Source organism: Brachionichthys hirsutus, chromosome 1 (genome assembly GCF_040956055.1).
Source record: "Brachionichthys hirsutus isolate HB-005 chromosome 1, CSIRO-AGI_Bhir_v1, whole genome shotgun sequence".
In the NCBI taxonomy this organism is placed as follows: Eukaryota; Metazoa; Chordata; class Actinopteri; order Lophiiformes; family Brachionichthyidae; genus Brachionichthys; species Brachionichthys hirsutus.
The window spans coordinates 6,867,927-6,878,659 of NC_090897.1; the positions used below are offsets into that span (position 1 = coordinate 6,867,927).

Genomic DNA, 10,733 nt, shown 5'->3' on the forward strand with positions numbered 1-10,733 from the left:
CTGACTGATACTCATTCAGCAGCTGCCACGAACGCTACATGTCTGAATTACAACAGGTTCGACTTTCCAGACACACACACAAACACACACACTTGTTTTTCTGGGAGTGGATGTAGAGGCGGAACCCGGTTTGATGTCTTTATCATTCTCCACCACAAATTGTCATTATTTGTGGGTTTTAATGTTTCCTGTTTACACACTGAACCTTATTACAGTAAACAGTATCGACACATCTCCCACATTTTATAAATTTATTTTTAAGTTTTTGCTGGTGCATGTCTATTAAGGCCCATTTATCTTTCCTCTACCTGCCTAAATATGATGATGCACCACCACAGACATGGACGTGACATCACATACCAGCCCTTGGGCTGATGCCAGAGAAACACAAACACTGAAGCAGGAATTGATCAGATATGGGTTGAGGGTGAGACCGGAGAAGTACTGAGTCCCTGTGAGTCTGTATCATAATTGTATGGATAATGTAGCTTGAGATGAGTTATTAAAATAAGTATCAAGGAGGGGAAGCGTATACTGGCGTGTCGTTTAACCATAGAACCAAGGCAGAAATAAATGTTTATTTCTACCTTTAAGCCACCATGTTTAATAGAATGTTTTTCATCAGTGCAGCAACACTCTTCTACTGCCTGCTGTAAACCCAGCGCTGGACTCCTTCCCTCCTTTTCTAGCCTGTGGTGCGGCTGTGGCGTGCCTGTTGAAAGATAAGCCATCCTCGAATCATTCCCAGTCTGCTGACCCGGCAGGAAACGGCAGCGGCCACTCTCCAGGCTTCAGCTCTGCTGTCACTCGCTCCCTCTCTCTCTCTATCACTCGCTTTTTCTGTCGCTTCCACCTAAATCCACCCTCTTGGTTTCTCTCACCCATCTCTATTTCACCCCCCCCCCAACCTCGTGGCCACTGAGCGTGTCAACACGCCGGCTGCAAATCAGGCGCAGGGATGAAACAAGTGGATCACACACATCTGGTAAATGGATGGGGGGGGGGGGGGGGGCAGAATACTCACACTGGATGTGTGGCATATCGACATGCACGCCATTCCATTCAAATGAATTGCTGAAACATAGACCTCACAGGCGTGATTTGAATTGATGGGTGACCTTCACCTTCCTTCACTCTCCCTGCAAGCAAACGTCAAGAGATGAATGACCTCTTATGTTCAGTAAAAATGGCTTAGCCACTACGACAGCAGAGGAAAAATAAACTCAAGATTGTCTTGACTCCCACACTGGATCCTTCAAATGGTAAAAGCATGAACGCTGTAATCTGCATTTTCTGCTATCTGTTAACCTTACTTTCATGTACCGGTAGGTGTTTTTCATTAGTTGACTAATCCAGTAAGAACGCTGCCCTTTGCAGTCGTGGAAACTTGTTTAATTATTGCATTCATGTTTGAGAAAAGGAGTTGAGCAGTTTCTGCAGGAATTCAATGGTTTGTTTGACAGATACAAAATGAAAGTGTGTTGTCGCTGCACACATTAGGTGCATGGATCGTCAACACATGTGTCATGACAAGACGCTGCAATAAGGTTTCCACTGCGCTCTCGCGGCTCCCTCACTGAGGACTCCTTTCAGCATGTGACGTTATTTAGCATTTAAATGATCTGCATCAAAGCATATTTGGACTCCCCCCACCCCCCCGAGCGATCGGTCTTTGCAGGCTGGGATGTTAAAGAGATCTGCATGTGCACATTCTCAGGCTTGTGTCCCCGGCTTTGCCATTTGACTCCCCAAACAATGCAGAGTATTTAATCAGTATGAGTAGAATTTGGACCGGCTTTTGCCTGCTGCTAACAATAGAACTGACAACCAAGGGGCAAGGCTTTCACTTTGCAGTTAGAATAAAAACACGGACAAAAAACGGGCTTCTAGTGTCTGAATTGTTCACCCGAAGCAGGCGGTTCACCTCCGTCTTTCAATTCTTTACTTTTTTTTCCCTTTGCTGTCGGCTGGTTGGTTTACCTGTCTCGCATTGTAAGGCTGGGTCTTGTCATCTGCTTGGCCCAGAATTGCAGTGAACTTTTCAAAAGGGCCTTGAGGGATGTACCACATCTAGAAAGTCACTCGTCCATTTAGAAGACCTTAACTGCACCAGCTGCTAATGGAAAAGATAAGAGAAGGCAGAGCTAGTGCTTGGGGGAAGCCGGAGACAGGGAACACAGGGAACATGCAAACTCCTCACAGAAGGACCTTAAGTTGGACTTGAACCCACAACCTTCTTGCTGTGAGGCACCACCGGGCCACCAAATGTGAAACATGAAAAAAACAAATATGGAATACGCCTTTCTATCTCTAAGTCGACTAAATAGCTAAACATTTCCCTGATTAGGGGCAAACGGGTGTATTTCAGGGTGAGTTTGCGAGTTAAGGGCATCAGTGCAGCATGCGGACCAGAATAATTCCATCACACCAGATCCTCCTGGTAGTATTTCTCCAAAGTAACTTATCTGTCTGCTTCATTCTCATAGCTGGGATAGCATTTCATTTGCAGCAATGCGATATAGCTCAACACCAATGACTCAGTTATTACTGCGTATTACAGCCTAGTACCCGACGTTTTACTCACCCTGCTCACACAGATGTAGTTCTTATTGGTTCATTGAAGCCAACTCCTCGTCACAGTGAGGTTCGATTTCACACCCGTGTTGAGAACCGGGCTCCAGGTGGCATTATGCAAAGTGTAACCAGAGCACACCAGCTATCATCGTGATCCGGTTCAAGCTGCTCTGCTGCGCTACGGCATCCCGGCAGCCAGGGTCACCATAGTGAGCACGACCACGATGTTGTACGAGGCTCCACGGGAAATCTGAGTGACTAAAGAGAAAGAGGTTGATAATGCTAAACAAGGAACTCACTCTAGTTGAGAAATGCTTTCCATCACGACGAATAAATTGTCATTTAATTTATTAAGGTGATATGCAGGACTGACTTGCCATCATTTATATGCCATTGTTAATAAAGCCATAACAATCTTCTTTAAATACCAGCAGCTGCAGCTCAGTTTATTCTTTCCATCCATCCGTCCGTCTTCATCCGCTTATCCGGGGCCGGGTCGCGGGGGCAGCAGCCTCAGCAGGGAAGCCCAGACTTCCCTCTCCCCGGCCACTTCCTCTAGCTCTTCCGGGGGGCTCCCGAGGCGGTCCCAGGCCAGCCGAGAGACATAGTCTCTCCAGCGTGTCCTGGGTCTTCCCCGTGGTCTCATCCCGGTGGGACGTGCCCTGAACACCTCACCAGGGAGGCGTTCAGGAGGCATCCTGAATAGATGCCCGAGCCACCTCATCTGGCTCCTCTCAATGCGGAGGAGCAGCGGCTCTACTCCGAGCTCCTCCCGGATGACTGAGCTTCTCACCCTATCTCTAAGGGAGAGCCCAGCCACCCTACGGAGGAAGCTCATTTCAGCCGCTTGTACCCGCGATCTCTTTCTTTCGGTCACTACCCAAAGCTCGTGACCATAGGTGAGGGTAGGAACGAAGATCGACCGGTAAATCGAGAGCTTCGCTTTTCGACTCAGCTCTCTCTTCACCATGACCGATCTGTGCAGAGTCCGCATCACTGCAGATTATTCTTTACATTTCTAATTTTGTTTTAGCTTTTTCTCCATCTCTCACATCCCCAGACTCAGGTGCCTGAATTACCTTTTGCATGGTTAATGCCTTTCCCAAACTTTTAGTATGAGAATAGACTTTCCTGAGAACGATCTGTCGTGCAGAAATCCAGCACTGATGTTCTGATCCAGTGGTACTTGACTTCAAGTGCTTACAGTAAACCATGAAATAGTGTGTATTTCTTTTTTAATACACTTGTCAGAGAGTCTATGAAACCTTAATTCCAAATTTTCTCACTATAGCATTCAGCCAAAGAGCATTGGGACACACGGTCACATGCATGCTCACACCAAGGCCCTCTTTCACCATCTAAATAAAGAGAGCAAGTGTAAACCACGAATGTAAACACAGTGTTGCCTCTCTGCTCATGCTTTCAACGTGACTGGATCGGTTTGATTCCATTCATGGTGGTGGGAGTCGGCCCAAAGAGCGACCAAGGTCTGTTTCATTACGTAGGAAGCAGCAGTGCCCCCTCCGCTCTGGAAGGGAAGGACTTAAAGTGGAGAATCTTTGCCCTCCCATGAGGGGGTCGAATAGTTGCCTTGTATAGAAGAGAGGAGCGGCTCTGTGTGTGTGCGTGTGCGCGCGTGCCTATTTTCGTGTGTAAATGTGGCTGTGTGGTGTTTGATTTCCAGAGATTGTCTATGCCTAGACCAGAATAAATGGTGTGTCTGGACAGAGCCTTTCTGACCCCTTCACCTCTGATGGGAATGCCATGCAACAAACGTGTGTCTGTGTGTGTGAGTGTGCGTGTGCTAGTGTGTATGTGTTCTCATGTGATGCAAAGCAACAGCTGTTCTCCAGATGTCCTCAGCATCCCACCCCCCCCTAAAAAAAAGAAACATGAAAAAATAACTAACTAGGGGAGAATATTTGCTGTTGTTCGTCATTTCTTTGTGAGTCATTCATCCATCAAGGACCGTTTGTTTCACAAAAGCTGTATGTCAGTGTTTATCGTTCATTTCGTGATTCAAATGTTTTGTATTTATTGCTGCTTTTATTCCTAAACCTTCTAAATCTCAAATGGTGGAACGTAAATTGATTAATCTAAATGTCAAAGATGATCCACTGATTAATCAATAAGGAAAATGCATCAGTTTTTTGCAGCCCTTTTTTTCTTTTGGTGTGTTCCTTTCAGTTTTAAGGCTATTTTCTATCAGGCTGTCAATGAATTTGTCCATGATCAATTTTCATGCATTTCTTTCATTGCTTACAATTTGTCTCACTATATATCTCATTCATAAAATCAGTGGGTGTGTAAATGCCTTCGGTCAAACTCATGCAGCAAGTATTTGTGATGCTTTATTGAGGACACAAACATATTTAATGGCTGCCATGTTTTTTGCAGAACCATTTCTTGGGTAGGAAATGGTTCCAGTTAAAGAGATTTTGATCAGATCTATGATAATTCATAGCTTTTGAAAAGACAGTTTGCTAGTCAGCTTTGCAAATATCAAATGTCACATTTTTTTAACCCCTTTTCGGTACATTTCATTGATCTCTTTCTTGCGTGTGGTATCACAGCTGGATATCGCTTGACTCTAAACTATTTTTATGAATAGAGACCAAAATGATTTTCTCACAGCAGCTATTCAATTCAGATTTTTTTGTATTATTTATTAATTCATTTATTTATTGCATAGCAGGAAAATGTGATAACTTCTCTAGTTTTGCAGGTCATTCCAGAATTGTCAAAACTCCTGGTTCTTGATTGGATCTGTCTGCAGGACTCCGTATCCCAGTTTGTCTTCCTGTTGGAAATAAATTGGTCGTTCAAACACACTAAGGTCAGATGTTTTGTTCTTATAAAGAAGGGGTCTTATTGTCGGATAAGCAGCAGGCATCTTGGGGGTGGAGCTCTCATTAAATTTATAAGATTTCATCTGTATTTTACATTACATTACATACATTAGTGAGTGTGTGTAATTGCACTATAAAGGTTCCATCGTCTGCTTTAGGCGGTAGGAAATAGGACTGCTTGCTTATTTATAGTAGAACTCCATTCTCAAGTTTTCTATAGTTCCATGGACACCCTTATTTAATATTTAGTAACGTGTCTCCTATAGAGAGGGTGCCTGGTAATAAGTCCCCTACCAATAAGACGACCCCCCCACCTGCATTTAATAAGCCTAAATCTCATGGACTTATTTAGCTAATTGCATATTGAGGTCTCTTAGTGGCAGAAGACACCACTTAGTCAGTGGGCTTCAGTCAGTCTGCGCTGGAAGGCTGGACTGACGTTTGCCATTATTTTGGGGCATTCAACCCCCCTTGCTAAATAAAACTAGAAAGAAGCAGCAGCATCCATGTTTTCCCTCTTTATTTTCCTCATTACTACTCTTGGAGCTGAATTGTTCAGCTCTATCTCTAATTTAGAAGGGGCATTTAGTTTTGTTGTAGTTTTGTTGCAGAGTTTCAGCGAAGATGGACAGAAGTGATGCTCTTAACTTCTAGAAAGAGCAAAAAAAACTGGAAGTGTTCAAGTTTGATTGAAGATGTTTCACCTCTCATCCAAGAGGCTTCTTCAGTTCTGAGAGCCTGGTGGAGAGTTTAGATGCTTCATACTCCTGTTGGAGCAGGAAACAAAGAAGGGACAGAAACCACCAAGGCAATCAGACTCCCCAGGAGTATATTAGCATTTCTTTATGAATGATAATGCTCCCCGAATCCCCTGGAGTCATTAGCATCCATAATGTGAAGGGTTGTTGCCCCCCCACCCCCACCCTCAGGTGAGTTGTGATGCAAAGATGCATCCAGGTGTGCCTGGGGGGTTGTGGGTTTACTGCAATTTATGTTGCTGATAGATGGTGTCTCAAATCCTCCTCCTCTGTTCAGGGATGCCCCCCCCCCCGCCTAGATAAAGCCTGGACAGACTAGTGAAACTGTAACGTTATAGTTAAAGGAACAACAGCTATTCCATTCCTGCAACATATTTCCTTTTTAAGTAAAACTGCTTTCATTGTATGCATTTGTGGGAAACACACACGTATCCATACACACACGCACATTCGGTAAATAACACAGCGGCCCTTCGACCTGCGCGCTCTCCAGCCGCGTTGGTGTTGGAGTTGTTGAGAAGAAGTCGCAGCAGGCAGCATTATTAAAGGCTCGTTTTTGGGGCTGAAGTTTTCTGTTTCCTCGGCACCGTATTGTCTGAGCCATCCCAGCTGCTGTCCTCCTCTGCAGCCTGTGATTAATGAAGCTGCAGGGTGAGCAGAACAATGAAGTCTCCAGCGGCACATTGTGATTTTTAAGATTGCCAGTGGCGATGTGCCCCTGCGCTCCACCTCTGGGAGCCCCAGGGGACCAGAGGAGCTTCTCCGCAGCTTTATTACCACCACCAATGAGAGATGGAGGTCAAGTCTGACCTTTTTGTTGTCTGCAAGACAGTTTTAGAAGTTGTCAAAGAATTTTGACATTTTGTGAAGGGGGTGGGTCGTGCTACGATCTCGTTGTACTTTCTACTTTAACATCCTTTTTTTCAGTCGGATTTGAGTTAAAAAAACTTTTTTTTTTAAATCATACTGAAGAATTAATGAGATTTTCAAGCATAATGTAACTTCTGATGTCTCGGTGTTTCCTAAAAACTAAGCCTGTCAAGTTTTGCTCACGGCAATTCCCTTTAGGCGCTGCGAACAGAATAAAAGCCATGTAAATGTCTCTAATGCTGGGTAAGATAAAGTCTCCCTCCTCACGGGTCTTTTTAATTTTGGTTTTCACATTTATTTTCCTGGAGGCAAAAGACGAAGCGGTTCTCCGCTATCGCTTTATATCCAGCTCCTTCCAGAGATTCCTTGCCTGTTATGTCATTGTTTTAATCTGTGAGAAAGTTTCTCCTTGTTTCTGGCATGAGTTTAATATAATAAATGTGCATGTTACTAGACCACTTATTATGGCGCACAAACATTTAAGTTAGCAGTTTATTACAAAGCTTTAACATTTTCGCCGAACTTTGATCCACTGAAATGTCGATTCTTGTTGCCCTTCTGATTTAAGGGGGGGGGGGGGGGGGGAAGCATGCGACTCCTTAAAGTCTGTTTGCTGGTCTTAGGGAGAACAATGGCATGTGTGAAAAGTCTCATAAAGCTTTTTGTGGCTCCAGACGGAGTTGCCAAAGTTTTTTTCTTTTAATAAATTGCCCCGAGTTATGTCACTGGTCTCAATTGTTTGGAGACAGAAACTCTGAGTGAAAATGAAAAACATCTGAAAGCATGACGCTGAGAAGAAGAGCCGCTGTAAGACCATCCCTCATCTCATCACCCTGCTGGCGGTTCAATGCTTTATTCCATCTTCTAGCATGAGCAGCGATGGCTCAGGAATGAGTGTTGCTGTGGAAACATTTTCTGTGTCTGTGTCGAGGGGTTTTAACCCGAACCCGGAGATAATATCAGACCTGTTTTTACCCAACATCCATACACTGGCATCTAAATGGAATTTTTCAGATGGACCAATGAGCAATCATGTTAATTCTAGCAATTAAAACACAATTAAACATGATCTTCTTTGTCTTTTTTGTCTGGCATCGATAGAGCAACAGCACCCAGCTTTGTGTTCCCAGTAGATTTGGCTTGGATGCAACCATTCCCATTAGGAGGCTAGTACCATTTCCTGCCACCGGTCCAGCTTCTAATGAGTCATTTTAAAAAGGATCTTTGTCATAACACCCTAATATCTGTCTATGAGAAGTAACATTGCATTGTGGGTAATGGAAACACCAGATGCTGACAAAGAGGAGTTAAGTTAAGTAATTCTAGACAGAGTTTTTTTTTTACGTGTTTGTTCTTTAAAGGTCCCGTATTATGAAAAACTCACTCTTCCCATGTTTCTACATTATTATGGTGGGTTTGGATCATTATCAACCCAAAAACAGCTAAATGAGCCATCCAGTCAATGAACTTAGTTTTGTTTTTGTTTTCAGAGGCTTATATGACAGAGCTGTTTGAGACCGAAAAGAGGGACGCTGTCCTGCAGCATCTGTTTGCTATTTTGGCCAAAGACTGTTACATATATTTTATATAAGTGTCTGGGAACTGCGTTAACTTGTGGAAAAAGAGCATAATATGGGGTCTTTAAAGTTGGAGAGCATTTCCCCAGCGTGCACAGAAATAAAACTCAATACTGAAATGCTAACAATGACAAGTAATTGAAACTGAAATTGACTTGTTTATTCAATATGCATTTCAATTAAAATGACATAATAGGTTAACTAATTAATTCTAGGAGCTAGTTGGGATTGTTCACGTATTGACAGTCTTGAAGCTACTTTCTGATTGTTGCGGTGTTCGTGGCGACGGCGTGTCTCGAGATACGTGTTCTCTGAGTGGCTTCTAGCTTTACCTATGCACAGGTGTTTGGATGTTTGATGCATTCTTGCTTCTAGTATTGGTGTGATGACAGCAAATATACAAAATCACCTGAGGTGGAGAGAACCTGCATGATGGTGTGTGCCTGCAGTGCGTTGCTTCTTCATGATGACCCACCTTGTGCCTCATCAGTCTTCAGCCTGTCAGTGGAACGGATGCAGTCCATGCCATTAACTCTGCCTGTGGGCGTCACAGTGTGCCGCATGGGCGGATGTAATAACCCCAACTGCCCATCATGAAATATCTTAGTTGTCCAGCGACAGCTTATTACCGTGGACAGCATTCCGAAGCCAAACGGACTGCAGGTTGTGCTTTTCGTAACTGTTCATAAGTTATTTGACATTTCACATCACATAATGTTAAACCGATCGAAGGACAGCAGTGATTTTTGCAGCAGCTGCTTTCATGTATCCGACTTCCCTGTAAAAATGTGTTCTGGGCTTGTGAGTAAATTCTTTGGCAGGTGAAGGCCGATAATGCCAAGGAATTTGAGCCACGAGCCAGTTGTGTCTATTTTTCTCTTCTAATAATCAGGCAGCAGCTGCACTTGTGATTCGAGACGCACAATGAACTGACACTGTGGCCACTCCTAAACACCGAAGGCCTCTGCCGTTATCACCTCCTGTCAGTTGAATATCATCTTCCAACGGCGCTAACAGCTGTTTGTTTTTTCACGCTGCTCTGGAGTTGTCGCCTGCTGTGTGTGGAGCAGGTAAACTTATTTAAAAGCACAATGGGTGTGTTTTTGAAAGCTGCCCTTCCTGGAGTGGAGTGCAATGGGTTGCAAAAAAAGGCTCAGAGTTTGATCAAGCTAAATGTTGCCAAGTACAAAAACTGCCCCCGAATGGCCATGAAAACACAGTGCAAATCTCTATCTGCAAAGTCTCTGGCTAAATATTTGCTTTGGAGTTTGGACTCCACTAAGTAGGACACCTGCAACGAGATGGAGCCGAATCCTTGATGTGGACGTTCCCTTTTTTTTTAGCATACGCAGTGATAAATATTGCTTCATTTATTAATAATGCAACCGTGTCATATTGTAATGATGCTTTGTGTTCCAGTCAGAGTAACAACGCTAATAATAACACACAAGAACCTTTTGTAGGGTTGATTTTGGATCTACATTTAACCAGCTGTTTCTGCACATTCTCGACAGCATTGTTCTTATTTTGTATGCGTGGCACAACAAAAAGTGTGTGTGTGTGTGTGTGTGTGTGTGTATCAGATCATTATATGTTCAGTCAGTATTACAACATCTGAATTTACGCTGCTGTGTATTCATACCCCTTTTTCAGTCTTTGTGTATTCAGAGCAAAGGTTGTAGTTTTCTTTGTGTGTGTAGACCCATACATTTTTGTGCATTTGTCTCATTCTTGTCCACCATGTTTCTTTTCAGCGGTGAAGATCAGCACACATTCAAGGCTGTATTTCCTTCAGCATTCAGGTAAGGAGCCGTTAATGGAGCCATGAACACGTAGAGTTCCTTTTTAAATCATCCACAGGGACTTGGAAATTCTGTGGTGATATTGTATTTATCAAATAACTGTTCATACCAGTCTGAGAAACTGTGCAAACAAAACCCAGTCAGGTGAGGATGTTTGGAAAAAGTGCATCTGATGCAGATGTACCTGGTTGCTAGGTGCATTGTCCCTCCCTATCGATGCTGCTCATTGATTTTGACTTTGTAGAAACTCAAAGAGTAATCTGTGTTTGAATTTCGACATTTCAGTATTTTAAAGATGAAGGA

The 10,733-nt window shown here is 43.6% G+C and overlaps 1 long non-coding RNA gene across 1 annotated transcript; it reads right to left on the reverse strand.

Moving 5' to 3' along the window:
• Nucleotides 1-643: 643 nt before the first annotated feature.
• LOC137912056 (uncharacterized) lies at nt 644-2,100 on the reverse strand. Its single transcript, XR_011106305.1, has 3 exons — nt 1,981-2,100; nt 1,025-1,139; nt 644-712 (listed from the first exon to the last, which is right to left on the reverse strand). It is a non-coding gene; the product is annotated as an uncharacterized lncRNA (long non-coding RNA).
• Between the last annotated feature and the right edge of the window lie 8,633 nt (nt 2,101-10,733).